Here is a 16,822-nt window from a genome sequence, read left to right on the forward strand (position 1 = left end):
GAGATGGTTACACTTGTATCATCTGCATAAAGAGTGGTTCTTGCTGAATTTAAATTTAGTGGCAAATCATTAATATATATTAAGAACAGTAAAGGTCGAATAATAGATCCTTGTGGAACTCCACTTGATATTGTGCAGGGTTTTGAGACAAAGCTAGATGGTATACCATCAATCTTTCTGTGGATAATCTCAACTGTTTGCATACAATTGATAAGATAGGATGTGAACCAATTATGTGTGACACCTCTTATGCCATAATGTTCTATTTCTTGTAATAGTTTTCCATGGGGGTACTAGGTCGAATGCTTTTGTTAAATCTAGAAAGAGTCCTGTGCATTGTCCAGTTTTGCCCAATGTTTCTCTTATATATTCCAAATAATTAAAGATAGCAGATTCAGTCGATTTCCCTTTGTGGAAGCCATGCTGAGTATTTGAAATAAGTTGGCGTTTTTCTAAAAATGATACAATTCAATTGATCATGGTAGCTTCTAAAATTTTCGAGAATGGAGAGAGGAGAGATATTGGTCTGTAGTTGGTTAAGTTATTTCTATCTCCTTCTTGTATATTTTGTATCCTTCAGCTTTTGAGGAAAAACTCCTGCGGTGAAGGACAAATTGGTTATGTGGCACAGTAGGATTGCAATACATTCTTTGTATTATTGAAGATTACACACACACAGGGGATGTACTATGTAAAAATTTTAAGTGGAAAATGCAGGCTTGACCAGGACTCAAACCCGGGTCTCTGGCATACCGTTTCATTGCTTGGTCAGGCCAGCTTGGTAGCTCAGTGGTTAGAGCAATGGCATGGTATGCCAGAGACCCGGGTTCGAGTCCTGGTCGAGCCTGCATTTCTCGCTGAAAATTTCTATGTAATTCTTTGCGTTGTTTGACAACATACGAGGGCCACTATTTATATTTTGAGCCTTGATTGAAGTTAGGCGCGATTTGACGTTTACACGGAATCGTCTGGCATTATTGACCATAATGTACTTCAAATGTTTTGTCAATAGCTTGATTTGTGTTGTTTATGTTGCCTTGGAGATTGCGCGACAACAATAAAATGGAATTAACTCGTGAACATTTTTGTGCGATGATTTTTTACGATTTTCGACGTGGATTATCAAGACAAGTGTGCATCGATCAACTTACTTCCACATTTGGCGATGAAGCCCCATCATTTGCCACTGTGAAACGCTGTTATAACGAATTTAATCGTGGCCGCCATTCGCTCACCGACGAGATTCGCGAAGGTCGTCCAAAATCAGTTGTTGTTCAAGAAAACATTGATGCTGTGCAAAACCTAATACTGCAAGATCGTCATGTGACATACTGTGAGATTGAGGCAACCATAGGCATTAGTTCCACCAGCATATATAAAATATTACATGATCATTTAGCTGCGAGAAAGGTATGTTCTCGTTGGATCCCACACAATTTGACAAAAACTCAAAAAGATGCTCGCTCGCGTCAATTGGTGCAAACAAATGCTCAATAAATACAATCGTGGTGCTTCAAAAGATGTATATAAGATTGTAACAGGTGACGAATCATGGATATATACATATGAGCCGGAACGTAAACAGCAGTCGACTGTATGGGTGTTTCAAGATGAACCCAATCCAACAAAAGTTGTTCGCGCTCGAAGCACATCGAAACAAATGGTTGCTTGTTTTTTCGGGAAAACTGGTCATGTGGCAACTGTGCCTTTAGAGGAACGTAGAACGGTCAACTCTGAATGGTACACAACAATTTGTTTGCCAGAGGTCTTCGGTCAAATACGGAAAACAAACAAATGCCGTCGGATCATTCTTCATCAAGACAATGCCAGCTGTCACACATCTCGTCTAACAACTAACTTTATGAACAGTCAAAAAATCGAATTGATGGGTCATCCGCCGTACAGTCCTGATTTGGCACCCAATGACTTCTTCTTGTTCCCGAATGTCAAGAATAAATTGCGTGGACAACGATTTTCGTCGGCGGAAGACGGCGTTGATGCATTCAAAAACCATATTATGGAGATGTCTCAAGCTGATTGGAAAAACTGCTTTGACAAATGGTTCGAAAGAATGCAAAAGTGTATTGACCATAAAGGAGAATACTTCGAAAAACAATAAAGCAGCTTTCAATGCCAAATTCCTGTTTTTTCATTGTTAGGCTCAAAATATAAATAGTGACCCTCGTAAGTGGGGATTTCATCTACACTACACGACCAAGTAGGTCTGAGTTTCTGTATGATTTTTTCAATCTCTATGGTAGTTGCTGGATGTAAGTACATTGTTTTGGTGCAAGTTAATTATTTCTTTAAGTTGTTTGTGTTGTGACTGGTACTAGAGTTAGGGATACAGATAATGATAACATGATCTACAAAGAGAGCAATAGAAATGTATGAATAAATAGAGGGGAAGCAGATAGAATGTCAATAATGGTGAATGAACAAAAAATATATGTACTGTACATATAATTATATCAGCATCAGAAAACAGAAAACAGCCACAACATTTTAAGGAAGGAGAGAAAGAAATAACCTTAGAAGAGTAAATCGTTTTAATATTTGGAATATATATGTTTGTGTGTTTGGGGGGGTGGGGTCGAGGCAGGTCCAACACTAAAATAAAATTCCATAAAATACAAATCAAGCATTTGTCCATTTTCACATATTTATTCATATATCATAGAAACAACAATCATATTCCCTTCCAGCACAATAATGATCTACATATCTGCAATAGAATATCTCCACGCATTTCTTCTAATATATGCTTGTTTAAAGAAAAAGTTATTCACAATATTATTCACTTCCTGATACAAGACTAGGGTCTCCCCGATGGCGCAGTGGTAGCGTCGTCGCCTTGTAGTCAAGGGGTCCCGGATTCAATACCCGGTGGAGGCACTAAGTGGTTCGGATCCCACTTTAAACTGTAGCCCCAGTCCCGATTAGCCTTACTGTGCATAAAGTGGACTTAAAACACCAAATCAATCAATCAATGAATGATACAAGACTAGTCATTCAACAAAATTATAAAACTCCATGGTATGAAAAGAGTATTTATGGATCATTGCAACTGAATAAATGAATTTTCTATTTACATAATTTTAACAATGATAACAATGAAAATTAATTTGAAGGACAATTCTGTAACTATGAAACATGACTCTAGCACTGGCAAAACTTTTGGAAGCAAGTAGAAAGACCAAAACGAAGATTAATATAAATTACCCATGGCTGTAAGAAAACATTCCAATGTAGATCCAGATGGGGAAATTCGTCTGACCCAAGAAATGTATAATAAATTTCAGGGAAGTGTCAACATTAATTAGATTGATATATAATAACCCACAGCGCTACAGCCCTTGAAGGGCCTTGGCTTACCTACCGACTGCTGCTCTCCCTCCCACACTGTTCCTCCGTCACCTGTTATAGCGTGGAGGTCTCAGACCAGTATTGATCAGCCCGACGAACCCCCAGCCGTTGTTGTAGGTCTTCTTGACCAGGTTACGCTCACTCACTTGGAGCTTCCCAATTTCCTCACGATGGTGGGTTGCCACCGGCCCTATACGTAGGCCGAATAAATTCCGACCAGAGCCGGATTCGAACCTACGCCGTCCTGCAGCGAACGATCTCAAGACGAGTGAACGCCTTAACCCGCTCGACTACGGAGGAGGACAGATTGATATATATAATATATATAATTATGTAGTTCATCAATTTTTTTTTTACAAAATAATAAAACAGAAGAAGATATGTATTCCATCATTTATACCCTGATCATAGCGTGTTACAATGTCAAGGGTCTCAGGTTCAAATCCTCGTTTAGGCATAGGTGTTGAGTGTACCATTATCAATTTCAATTTCATGTCATCACCCATATATCATCACGATCAGCCAAAAGTGGAAATATCCTAAATAATAAGAATCAAATCCAATCAAATCAAATTACTTTTTTCCTGAGAAAACAAACCAAATACATTGTATTCTTTGAGTATGTTTTATATTTCTGTATTATTTATGGAAAATTCAGTGTTCATCAAAGAAAATGCCACATTTGCATTACTTTGAGTTCCAAAGAATAATGGACTGTCTCCTTATACTTCCAAAAACATATTTACACACTTTTCCTCAGGTTTTAGGTAAATTATTGTTAATATGAAAAATTGGCAACCCTATTAATATTGAGTAAAATGGAAATGTGTATGTGGACCAGTACATAATCATTACACAGGGCCGCAAATTAAATTCAATTTAATGTTGTTTTTTGTTTAATAAGTGAACTTTATTATTTTTGCCATGCTGATCATGAATATGAAATTCGTTTTTCTCTATCATGCAAGGTTTTCTTACAAATCAAATTTCAAAATTTGGGCTTTGCCCAATATTGCATTCTGTTTTATAATAATTTCTCTTTTCTTCAATCAGAATAAGTAGCTTATCACACTAAACACATCAACATGTTTATTTTAAAATGAATATAGACAGACACAAAAGACCCATATAATATAGAAAACGACATATAGCAGTATATAATATACAAACAAGAAAATCATTACACAATACATATTTTTCAGTTCTGTTTAGCACACTTTCTTCTGTAAGCTTTCCTAACTTTCTTGATTTTCTTCTGACGTTTCTCCGTACAATGCCCAACAGTAGTCAGCCATCATGCTAACACTCCAATGTCCTTGATACCTTTTCTCCATATCCCTCATTTCCTGATGGAACCGTTCGCCTTGTTCCTCACTTAATTGACCGAGATTTTGTGGAAAGCTATCAAGGTGTGAATGCAAAAAATGTAATTTGAGATTCATGTTACAACCTAGCTCTTGAAATTTAAGTAACATATTCTCAACTTCTCTGTAATCAGGACTTTTGTGGTTCCCCAAGAAGTTCAACACTACACACACTTTTAAATGCTATCCAAGCATCTCTTTCAGCTACAGTCATTGTTTCCTCGAAGTCTTTATCATGCATTCATTTCCTAATGTCTGGTCCAACAAAAACACCTTCTTTCACTTTGCCGTACAACAGGGATGGAAATTTGTTGCATATGAACTGGAAACATTGTCCTTCCTTGTTAAGTGCCTTCACAAATTGTTTAATCAACTCTAATTTGATATAAAGAGGAGGAAGTACAACTTTCTCAGGACTGACTAAATGTTGTTGTACGATGTTCTTTGAACCCGGGTTCAACGTTCTCCATATTGGCCATTCTTTTATTTCCCAGTGGTAATATCGTGCCCTACTATCCCACTCACAGATGTAACATGGCATTTTCGTATATCCACATTGCAGTCCAAGTAAAATGCTCAAAACTTTAAGGTCACCACACACCAACCAACCACGGTCCTCATATTTAATTTTATTAAGAACAAGTTGCATATTGCTGTAGGTTTCTTTTAGTGACACAGAATGAGCAATCTTATATATTCCATTATGTAACAGAACAAATTTTAAACTTGTTTCATTCGAGTCAGTGAATAGCCTCCAATCAGTTCAAAGACAAGGAAAATTTAACTTAGTCAGCTAACCGGACACATCACAACAAAACACGAGAGAATCTTGTTTCAAGAAATAAGGCACAAACTCTTTTTCTCGGTGTCTGTATCAGGAAAATGTTGTTCCACGAGCCAGCAAGTTATTTTCATTAAGTCTGGAACCAAGAAGCTCAGCTGATTCTTTAGATAAATTTAGGTCTCTAACTAAATCATTGAGTTTCCTTTAAGTGAATGGTATAGGGTCACGAGATCCGTGAGGGGGGGGGTCATAAATGTCATCTTCCATTTCACTTCCTTCCACTGAATCACTTAGTGAACCAGGATCACTTACACATTCAAGACTTGATGGAGGTGTCGGTACAGGCAAGTCTGGACCGTGAAACACAGGTCTCATTGCAGAGAGAATATTGGGATACACTATCCTCTTCTTGTTTCTAATATTTCGACCTATAATTTCACAGGAACAGAAGTAACAATCATTGCTGTGATCCTGAGACTCCCTTTACACCATGGGTATTGCAAACGGCATAGATGGCCGCTTTTCCTTGCTACAGTTTCGTAAAGATTTCACACATGATCTACATACCTTGTGTGGGGCCCACGATTTATCTTGATCTCCTAGTTTCATTTTAAAGTATGCGTAATATGCTCTTCTTACAAAACCTGTAATTTCCTGTCTCTGTACCCAGGGAACAAATTCACTGCAGATGTAGCAAAACATATCTGGGCTATTCAGACAACCACGAGATGCCATGGCCACATCATGCAAATGAGGACTTTTGAGAGTTACATATAAAATTAATTTCAAATGATATATCAATGTTTTACATAGTATTATTTTCAGCATTTAAGCAAGAAACATATTAATTAATTTAAATAAAACAAAACTTCTCTGTATTTAAAGCTTGTTCGTCTTTATTACTTGTTGAATAATTTTGAAACGTACCAGTGACATCTAGCGACAATCACTTCAATTGCACTGAAACGTGCATACCACAACCCACATATAAAAATCGTGAATTGTAAAAAATTCTTGCATGATGTGAGAAAACTAATGCCAGTTTCAGCATCAGCAAGTTCAATTGCAAATGCAAAATTATAAAAACAACAGAACCCATGTGGCCCTGTGTTATCTACATCATTGACTGCTTCTGCCTGTTTGCATAGTTTATTTATTTATTTAATTTAATTGAAACACAACAGGCGCATGCCCAATTACAGTGTTCAATATGGGATGACACCATTACATAAACAAGAACATAACTAAGAAAATTAACAAGAAATATGAATGATGCAATATACATTTTACTTTTAAGAATAATTGTGAGAAATTAACTATTAGATTATAGAAGCAAAGGGAACACAGAGACAAAACAACAATAAATGACGCTAAACTATTGGATATAACCTTACAAGCTGAATGAAAACCAAAATTCAATGAACAAAACAAAACAAAACATACAGAAATTCAGCGATTAGATCTTATGTTACAATTACATTTAAATAGGTCTACGCTTGGATTATTCTTAGAAACTAAATTAAATAACTTGCACATTCTCCTCATGGGTTCAGCTTCGGTCATTTTGGTTCTTCCAAGGGGGATTTGAAAGAGATCAGTTCTGGGCCTTAACATACAGTTCGGCACATAAAAATTTAAATTCGACAACAGATTAAAAGAATCTATTTTACCATTGATAAGCTTGTAGAGAAAAGTTATTTGACTTGTTTGCCTCCTTTCATCGAGTGACGGAATATTAAAGATTTCGCGTAATATGTTGCAAGGAGTGAGTTTTGGATATGTACCATCAAGTTTAAATAGTAGATATCTGAGAAATTTATTTTGAAGCTTTTCTAATTTTTCGATATCTTTCTTGAATTGCGGGTTCCAAACAAGAGAAGCATATTCGAGTTTAGATCTGACGAGCGTATAATATAGCAAGAGAAATGTTTCCTTTTTTCTAAATTGATGACCCATTCTCATTATAAATCCCAAATTTCTGTGAGCTTCGCTTAAAATGCGGGCAATATGTGATTGGAATGTTAACTTTTGGTCAAAAGTGACCCCTAGGTCGGTAACGATATTCTCACTTTGTACTAACACATTAGAAATAGTGTACGAATGTTGAATAGGGTGTCTGTTGTGGGTGAATGATACAAGTTTACATTTCTTTAGGTTTAGGCTGACTTTATTAATTTCACACCACTGAAGCAAGTTATTCAGCTCTTCATGTAATATTGTACAGTCATCAGCGTTTTCGATATTTTTGTATATTTTAACATCATCAGCAAAGATTAATGTCTCACATTTTGTGAGTAGTTCTGGCAAATCGTTTATAAAAATTAAATATAGCAAGGGACCAAGGTTCGACCCCTGTGGGACTCCCGAACTGGCCACGAATTCGGTTGATCTGCAGCCTTGATACACGACATATTGTCGGCGGTTCTGCAGATAGGAAGAAAGAAGGGTAATAAGTGGAGGAGAAAGGCTATTGTTGGCAAATTTCTGTATTAATATATCGTGGTGAACTGTATCAAATGCCTTTGAAAAGTCTGTATATAAAACGTCAACTTGCCCTTTATTAGCTATACTGGGTGCAATGTAGTTTGTCAGTTCGACAAGATTGGTTACGGTTGAGCGTTTTTGGACAAATCCGTGCTGTTTGGGGGAAAGAATGGGTTTAATATGAAAATATATATGTTTGTATATTATCTGCTCGAAGAGTTTTTCTGGTACTGACAATTTTGCAATAGGCCTATAGTTACATATGTCAGCCTTATCTGCGGCTTTGGGAATCGGACAGATTTCTGTTGTTTTCCACATTGCTGGAAATCTCGAAGTTCTGACAGCCAAGTTGAAAAGGGTGTGAAGAGGGTACTTAAGAATTTCCGAACATCCTTTAATTACATAAGGGGGGATTGAATCAGGGCCGGCGGATTTTTTAGGTTTCAGTTTTTTAATGGCTTCCTCAATTTCATTTAGCGATATTTCAGAGATATTTAAGATACTAGGAAGTGAGTTCATGTTTACATTAGGATGCGGATCTTTGTAGATAGATGGTTCTTTGGAATATACGGATTCAAAATACTTTGCAAAGAGATCTTGGATACTTTCATTATCGTCAATGGTTTTATCATTATACTTAGTTGGCTGCACGGGTGGATTTTTTCTTTGATTTTTAATGAAGGACCAAAACTGGTTAGTATCGTGAGCAAGATTGATTTCTGAAGTTTCAACATAGTTTTGGTAAGCTTTACTGATCTCCCATTTTAATTTCGTTCTTAAGGTTTTATACTTAATTTCGTGATGTGTTACATTTCCCATTCTTTGTTTCCATTTTTTGTGGTGACGTGATTTTGCTTTCAGATTTTTAATTTTTGAACATGCACACCCAAATATATATAAAAAAAAAGGTAAAGTGCTACTCCCCTGTGCTTAGCACCACACCATAAAGGCGTATAGGGGGTGTGGGGGTAATGCCCCACACTTTCTTGATCCGGTCATGAGTGGGGGTGATGTGATCAGCATCACGCCCCTGACCGCCTTTACCCCCAAGGGTTTCCCCCAGGTACCCATGTTATTAGATGCTGGGTGGGTGCCGGGGCCACTTCCTATGTTAGAAATGTTCCCGGATTTGAACCTGCCAGGGATCGAACCCAGGACCGTGAGCATGGTAGTCAGATGCGTTACCACCATAATGGTGAACCAATTAATTTTTAATATATCAATTCATTGAGTGGCATCTCGTCAAAAATATCAAATCTTCCCATGCCATTTTGCCTGCCATTTGCTTTTATGCTTCAGCATCGTTTCTGTGTGCTGTTGTCTCTTGCATAGACTAAATCCTAAGAAGTCCCATCAATGGGTTTTCCAATGACACTCTTAGCACAGACATGAATTGGCATTCCTCTCCCTTCATATAGTGTTGCAACTCTGTTCAATTTGAGACTATATGATGAGCCTAGAGCAAGCCTAATAAATTAAGCTTTTGTCTTGGATAAGGAACATTTAATTGGTACAAATATGCCATGAAAAAAACCTTGATAATCTTATTGAGTTTACAAATCTATGCAAGCAGTGGGAGAGTGAATGATGCAATCAGCTGTTCATATTGTCGGTACTCTGCCTCTGCATTGCCAAAATGTGCAGCGCTGTCAAGAACTCGTTGCCTTCATCTTTATCCATTTTAAATATACAGCATGCATAATAAATATGGGAAAATAAATAAAGCATATGTTCATTACACTGATGCTATCCAGTTCCTTGACACTTTCGAGTATAATGAAGTACACCAAAAAAGGAAGCAGGAAAAACAAATGACTGTCAATTTTAATTTGCAAGTTTGCTGGGAACTTTCTAATCTTTGTAGATTTGATTTTCTCCATCTTACCTTGTTCTGAGCACGGCAGGGTCACAAACACCCACAAACTCTAGCTTTACGTAAGATGTGAAACTATTGCACGTAAATACCTACACATCTGAATGAACAAAAGGGAAATTATCTTTTTCAAATTTCAAACAATGTAAAGTTCTGTGAGTTATGATGATTATACAATGTAATATTTTATAGAAGTATGAATTTGTTTTTGTTCCGAACTTTATTGATAAAAATATTAACTTTCATTGTGAACTTAGAAAATTGAACCTCTAATGAATAATCATCAATATTTCAAAATTATATTTTGATCTTAAATCATGTTCATAGATTAGATTTTATGTAATATTTTCTTATATAAGAAAGAAAGTGTTATTTAAAATATTTTCAGTATTCAGAATATAAAAAAAACTAACATTTCTTGGTGGCTGAACCTCTCACATTGCTCGTTTAGTTCACCAATGAACTAATAATTCTAAAAGCACCTTTATTATGGTGATTTGAAGAGCATGAAAAAATCATGTCCATTATGAAAACTTACTCTTCAGAGAAACATTGAAGGAGATTCAGAATGATGTATTCTAGTGTATAGTTGTGGTGTATCACAAAGAAATTAAAACAATTAAATCAGAGTATGTTTTCATTATAGTACACTATATAGCCAAAAGTCACCGGACAACCAGTTCTATTCATTGCAAAGACACCGACCAGAAAAGTAATAAGATGTCAGACCTCCCATTGCTGTTATTGTAGCATTTACTCTTCAACACAGGCCTTTCACTAAGTTCTGGTATATTGCTGGTGGAATTATTTTCCATTCGTCCTGTAGCCTCGTGAATAGTTCATGGGATACTTTCACTCAAGTGAGTCTAACACTCAATTGATGCTCCGGTTCATCCCAAAGATGCTCTATGGGGTTCCAGTTGGGGCTTTGAGCAGATCAGCTAACCACATCCACCTGATTATCTTCAAACCACGATGAAATGGACACTGCTTCATGGGCAGGTGCATTATTGTGCTGATGGAGAAAAGGGCCCATTCCAAACTGTTGCCACAGTGTGGGCAGCATGGTATCATAGGCGTAGCTACAGGGTGTGCCGGGTGTGCCTAGGCACACCCTAATGGGCTGCTTTATCAAAGAGAATTAAAGACAGATATTTCAATAAGAGAGAAAATAAGCGACAGTTTGTAAGAAGTTGAAAATGTCATTACTTGGTACAAATGTGTGCATTATCGTTGATGAAACGAGTGTCTATAGATTTTCGATTTTTTTATGTCATTGGAGAAAGAAGATATTTAGTGCATTCTACTCTGTACTACAGCACTTTTCTTTTTTAGCTACCTGTCACAAGCTGCACGTGTGAGAGAGCTTCCTCTGAGATTACCCAAGTTAAAACTAAATTAAGAGCAACTCAGAAGCAGGATAGATTGGAAGCCCTGCTCTTGCTATTTGTGAAACAGGAAAAAGCTTAGTCTATGGATGTAAATGAAGTAATTGATGAGTTTAAGAACATTGTACCTTTTGAAAGACGTCTCTTGTTATAGATGACGTGTATTTTGGTGTATTTGTTTGTAACATATATGAACATTTTGTGTGTGTGTGTGTAATTTCTATGCCATTTAATTTGTTTCTACTACATATATTCAGAAATTTTCAACACTGTCATTTAGTGAATTTATATTCCTTTACAAACATCAGTGCAGTTAAAGAGCCACAAGTGATTGTGTTGCAAAATATGCTATTATAAAGGTACAAGACCTCATTTTTTCCCTTTGAGCATGCCCAAATATAAAGTTCTATCTACGCCTATGCATGGTATTGTCTATAATGTCCTCATAAACACCACTGTTCATGTTGCCATTGACCAAAACTAATGGCCCGAGCCCAAGCCAAGAATAACAGCCACAGACCATAACCCTATTTACCGCCACATTCACTGGGTGTCCGATGACTTTTGGCTATGTAGTGTAGATGAAACAAGATATAAAGTCTCCTGTTGAAACAGTAAGTGAACAACAAAGAGACACTCCCCTGCTCTCAAAAATCACATTGTCCCTGTGTAGCCTGGAACACTTGAATACAATTATCATCTTAAGTATTCAAAACTAGGCATGAGTAATTGGAAGGAGAGATAGCTCTTCTTCTGGATTTGAGGCTGAGATTCACACTCATAGACTCAGGCCACTAGTTGCCACTGGACTTCATGGTATAAAAAGTAACAGAACAATTTGTAAAACTTGTGTTTACATGAGTGGATGATTCAGAATTTGCTTTATCCTTGTAATTCTCTTCTACTTCTGTAGTTTAATTTTGATGATATGAATGGATGAATGTTGAGGAATTCAAGTTGATGAAGTGATGAATAGAAAGAAGCTGGCATCTGAGTTGGAGTGGTTTTGTCTAATGCACATTGAAGGCAGGAGGTCCTGTGATTGAATCTTCTGTAAGGTATCGATCTATCATTGTAGAGTTCATCACATCTTCATTCATCATCACAATTAACTTACACATGCAGAAAAGTAGTGCATAAAAATCCCAATAGAAATAGAGAAACAAATAGAAATACCAGCATTTTTCAGAACAGAAGCTGATGGTCATCCAAACAGGTTTGCTCGAGTAACGCTCAGATCCCCCTCCACTCATGGCCCTGTAAAATATTGCTGAATATTTTTTAAATAGAAGCATTCACACCTAGTAGTCCCGTCAAGGTTTGCTCACATCATACTCAGTTTGCGGTCCAGTGACAATCAAGTGGAAAGAATATTTGACTGGATCATGAGCGATGTGGAGCTTGACTGGAGCTTCATCGTTAATGTGAACATGTGAACCCACTGTTCAATAGCAGTCTTCAGACCTGGTGCAAAGGACAAATAGCCCAGTTCAGTGCTTAAAAGATGAGTAAAACAAATTTAAAAGTAAAACCAACAAATCAATCAATCTCCTCTTTTTGCAATTATTTTTCTCCTTTGCCATTTTCTTCCAACATCAAGTATGTCATTTAAAATATATAAAACTTTGTAGTTAGTACAATCTGAAGGCTCTTTATACCAGAAAAATCAGTGAACATTGTCAAGCAGCCAACACCAGACTGGTGCGAAGCTTGACCGCTAGTGTGAATACCCTCTGACTGTGAGTGGAGTGTGAGTGGAGTGTGAGTGGACCGTGACCATTGCTTAAATGTGAATCAAGCATAAATGTGTAGTAGAGTAGAGTGGGTACTGGTCATCATCTGGTCACACCCAAGGGCTTAACTAGCGAAATTAGGTTGTTTGAGGAGAAACTATTTGTGTGTCACTGTTGGTAAAAGGGATTGAATGTAACAGCTGAGTGAAGGAAATCTGTAGCATAGAAACTGAGAAGATAGTGCACCCTACCAAGAAAAAATCCAACTCTTCTGACCTGATCCATCTTATCGACAAGCCAAGGTGTCCATGAGCAGTAACCACCATTATTGAGGTCAGCTGATAATTAGCAGTAGAAGAGGTCTATATATAATTTGCTACCTGGAACAGCTTGGTCACCAAGTGGCTTTAAATGGTTCGCATGACCGCAGATCAAGCTCAGCAAGTTACCATCTTTTCTTAGAAATTGCTGCACATGCCACATGAGAACAGGTTTTTGGTAGAGACTCATAACAACTGATGATGTTATTCCAAGACAGGAAACAAATTACTTGAGTAGACAAGGCTCAAGTGGTGGTTCAATGAGGCCGTTTTAAGAAGAATGCTGCCAAGCCAGATCTTGAACCCCAACCTATTTGTGACCCAATGTGACTGAAAATTGCAATACAACCTAAGCTGAAGCACTGGAAACCTAATAATATGTCTGCATATGTATTTAAAACATACCTATGTACTGGAAATATTTTCAAATATCAAAGTCTCACGCCAATGCACTGATGACTCAGGAATTTCTAAGTTGGCTGCAATAATTTTAAGGTAGGGAATTATGAACATCTTGTGATATGCTGAACTACAACACCTTTTCATGTAACAAAAATTAATTCTCAGTATGGATGCAATATTCTGAAGGGTTTGGCCAAGAATTCATCTTAAATCAACAACACAGAGGATTAACATGCAGTAGAGCTCTTGAGGAAGACAAATTCTCATGTCTAGAAAAGCTGACCATCACATGGATATTGCATGAAAAATTATGTTCACTCACTCACTTAATACATACGGTGAGTCACATAATTATTCGGACAGATAAGATTTCTGAATATTTACTGACGTAGTCATGATATAATACGATGATAAATGTTTAATATTTATTTAACAAATAAAACACAATATGAGCACACTGTTAATTATCTTCAATTATGTTTAATATAATATATTAGTAAAATATTTTCATTGAACAAAACAAACACTTTTTTTTGGGTTAAACAAAATTATTCGGACACATGGAAGGAGAAACAGGAAAACACGCTTGAAAAGCAACGAACAGAAATGTCAGTATCTGGTAGGCATCCCTTTCAATTTTAACACCTCGGATAAACGATTTGGCATCTTTCTACCATTTTTCTGGTGTACACTGGCGATATATTGGCCCATTCATGTTGAAGTCTCTCCTTGGGGTCTGCCTTCGAGGATATACATGTTTTCCTCACTTCTTTTTCCAACTTACACCAGAGGTGCTCAATGACGTTCAAGTCTGGAGACTGCGGTGGAGGATGGAGCACTTTTGGGCAATTGTACAATAACCATTCTTGTGCTTTGGGTCATTATCTTGATAAAACATACAGTTACATAGAATGCCCATCATTTCAGCACTAGTCTTTAGATTTGACTTCAGAATGTCAAGGTAACGGTACCTGTCCATTGTCTGTTCGATGAAAGCCAATTTACCAACACCTTGGGCCGACATGCAGCCCTAAACCATTACATGACCACTCCCGTGCTTCACTGTTGCTTGCAAATTTTTCCCTCGGAGCTCCTCATTTGGTTTACGCCACACTGTTACCCTCCCATCTGACTCACAAATATTGAATTTACTCTCGTCAGTGAAAAATATCCGATTCCACCATGTCTGATCCTTTCCTAAGTGTTCCTTTGTGAACACCAGTCATTTTGTCCTGTTTGGCTTACTTACAAATGGCTTTCTCCTGGCTACACGGCCATGATAGTTTGCCCTTCTGAGCACTCTTCGTATAGTTTCAGGATGACTATGCTTTCCACACTCCTCGGCTACCTCAGCACACACCATTGGAGCACTCATCTTTGTTGTTTTTTTAATTTTCCTCACGATTACTGTCTCTTCTTTGGGGGAAAAAATTCTTGGTCTCCCTGTATGACCATGGGACTAGATCCTGTCTTCATCTTTAAATCACTTAATAATATCTGCAACTGTACTTTTTTTCATTTTCAACATTGAGGCAATTGCACGGTAAGTTTTACCCTTAGCGTGGTGCATTATCACTAACTGACGTTGTTCAAATGAACTTTCCTTTCCTCTTCGCCCCATTTCTACATAGAAAATGTTCTTTTATCACAACTTTGTTAAACAAAACGCGATCGTAATTGCTATAGAAACCTACAGGAAACCAGAGTTAATATATATGAACAGAGTATACATACATCAATCAATCCGTAAATTGAAATTGTCACTGTATCGCAAACTTACGTTAACATTTACTATGTGTCCGAATAATTTTGTGGCATTATTTTTGCAACGGTAGGGATTCATCCTTCGTTATATTGTTCCTGATGTTCGTTTTTTAACTTTTTATCGTCCAATTTTGTGCTAAACATGACATTTTTTAAACGAAAATCAACTTCAACGCTGTACACAAATATCACTCCCTTCCCGCTCTTAAACGTTAGAAATTTACTGTGTGTCCGAATAATTATGTGACTCACTGTACCTTCTAAAAGAAATGAGATTGGTTATTAAATTTAACCAGCTGTCATCACTTGGGCTTTTAACTAGGTTATATTGAAGCTATATGATATTGTCCACACTAAACATCTCTTTGAGTTCTATTTCATGTCTTACAAGATTTTTTTGTATCAATTTCAGTTTATTATTATTGTTCTTTTCATTGTTACTGTTAAACAAATAATGAGTTTTATTGTTGCAGAGAGTGAGGGTACTATGGAGACAGAAGAGAAACACAAATATCTGTCTTTGAGGATGAAATATGAGTTCAACAATATCACCAAATTCCTCAACTTCCAGTGTACAATTAGAATATGAGAGATGCAGATAACTTGAGCCTAATGAAGATAACCTAGAATTCCATTGGAAGAAGCACATGGCTTTTTGAAGGTTGGTTTTGTGTGTGTAGAGCACTCTGTAGCTTCATTCCAGAAAACTTGTATTTGGTATTGTTTCCATAGCAAAGTGAAAGCTGCGAGGCTTTAACCATATCTGCTTCTCATAGCACTTTCCATACATGCAGGAGGATACACATTAGAACTGATAAAAGTAAAACGTGAATAAATACAAGGCTCTAGATATTTTGTGGCTGACTATGTTGTGTGGTCAACCAGTGATCTTGCTACCTGTCAATAGCAAGGAAACTGACAGGTTCTAGGTATGAGTCTCAGTCTGGGCAAGCATGTTCCTTTGCTAATGCCTCTCCACATGCTTTTTCTAATCACTAATCATTCTCAACATCATGATTAGATTAAAGAGCCACAAAATCACAAAAAATGCCATAACAGATATGCACCCACAATCGCACACACTAATACATACACAAACCTTTCTAACATATTCAGATATAAGTTTATAATTTGAAGTATAACTTTATATTTCTGTGTACTTTTCAATAGTTAAATATAGTACATTTAATATGTGACAAGAGGCAGCCTGGACAATTGTATGAGTTTTTTTTCTGTAACAGTGGCGGCTGGCCAAGTGCAACAAGTGCAGATGTTTTCACCTAATTTTCAAATTAATATTGACATTTTTCATTTGCTTGTTAAATTAAACTATTTCCCAGCAGA

At 36.9% G+C, this 16,822-nt stretch overlaps 1 non-coding gene across 1 annotated transcript; it reads left to right on the forward strand.

The window, feature by feature from the left end:
• The first annotated feature begins 775 nt into the window (after positions 1-775).
• On the forward strand, positions 776-847 carry TRNAT-GGU (transfer RNA threonine (anticodon GGU)). The gene has a single exon. It is a non-coding gene; the product is annotated as a tRNA-Thr (tRNA).
• The last annotated feature ends 15,975 nt before the right edge of the window (positions 848-16,822 follow it).

The sequence above is a fragment of the Lepisma saccharinum genome, chromosome 26, assembly GCF_977018435.1.
Source record: "Lepisma saccharinum chromosome 26, izLepSacc3.1, whole genome shotgun sequence".
Lineage (NCBI taxonomy): Eukaryota > Metazoa > Arthropoda > Insecta > Zygentoma > Lepismatidae > Lepisma > Lepisma saccharinum.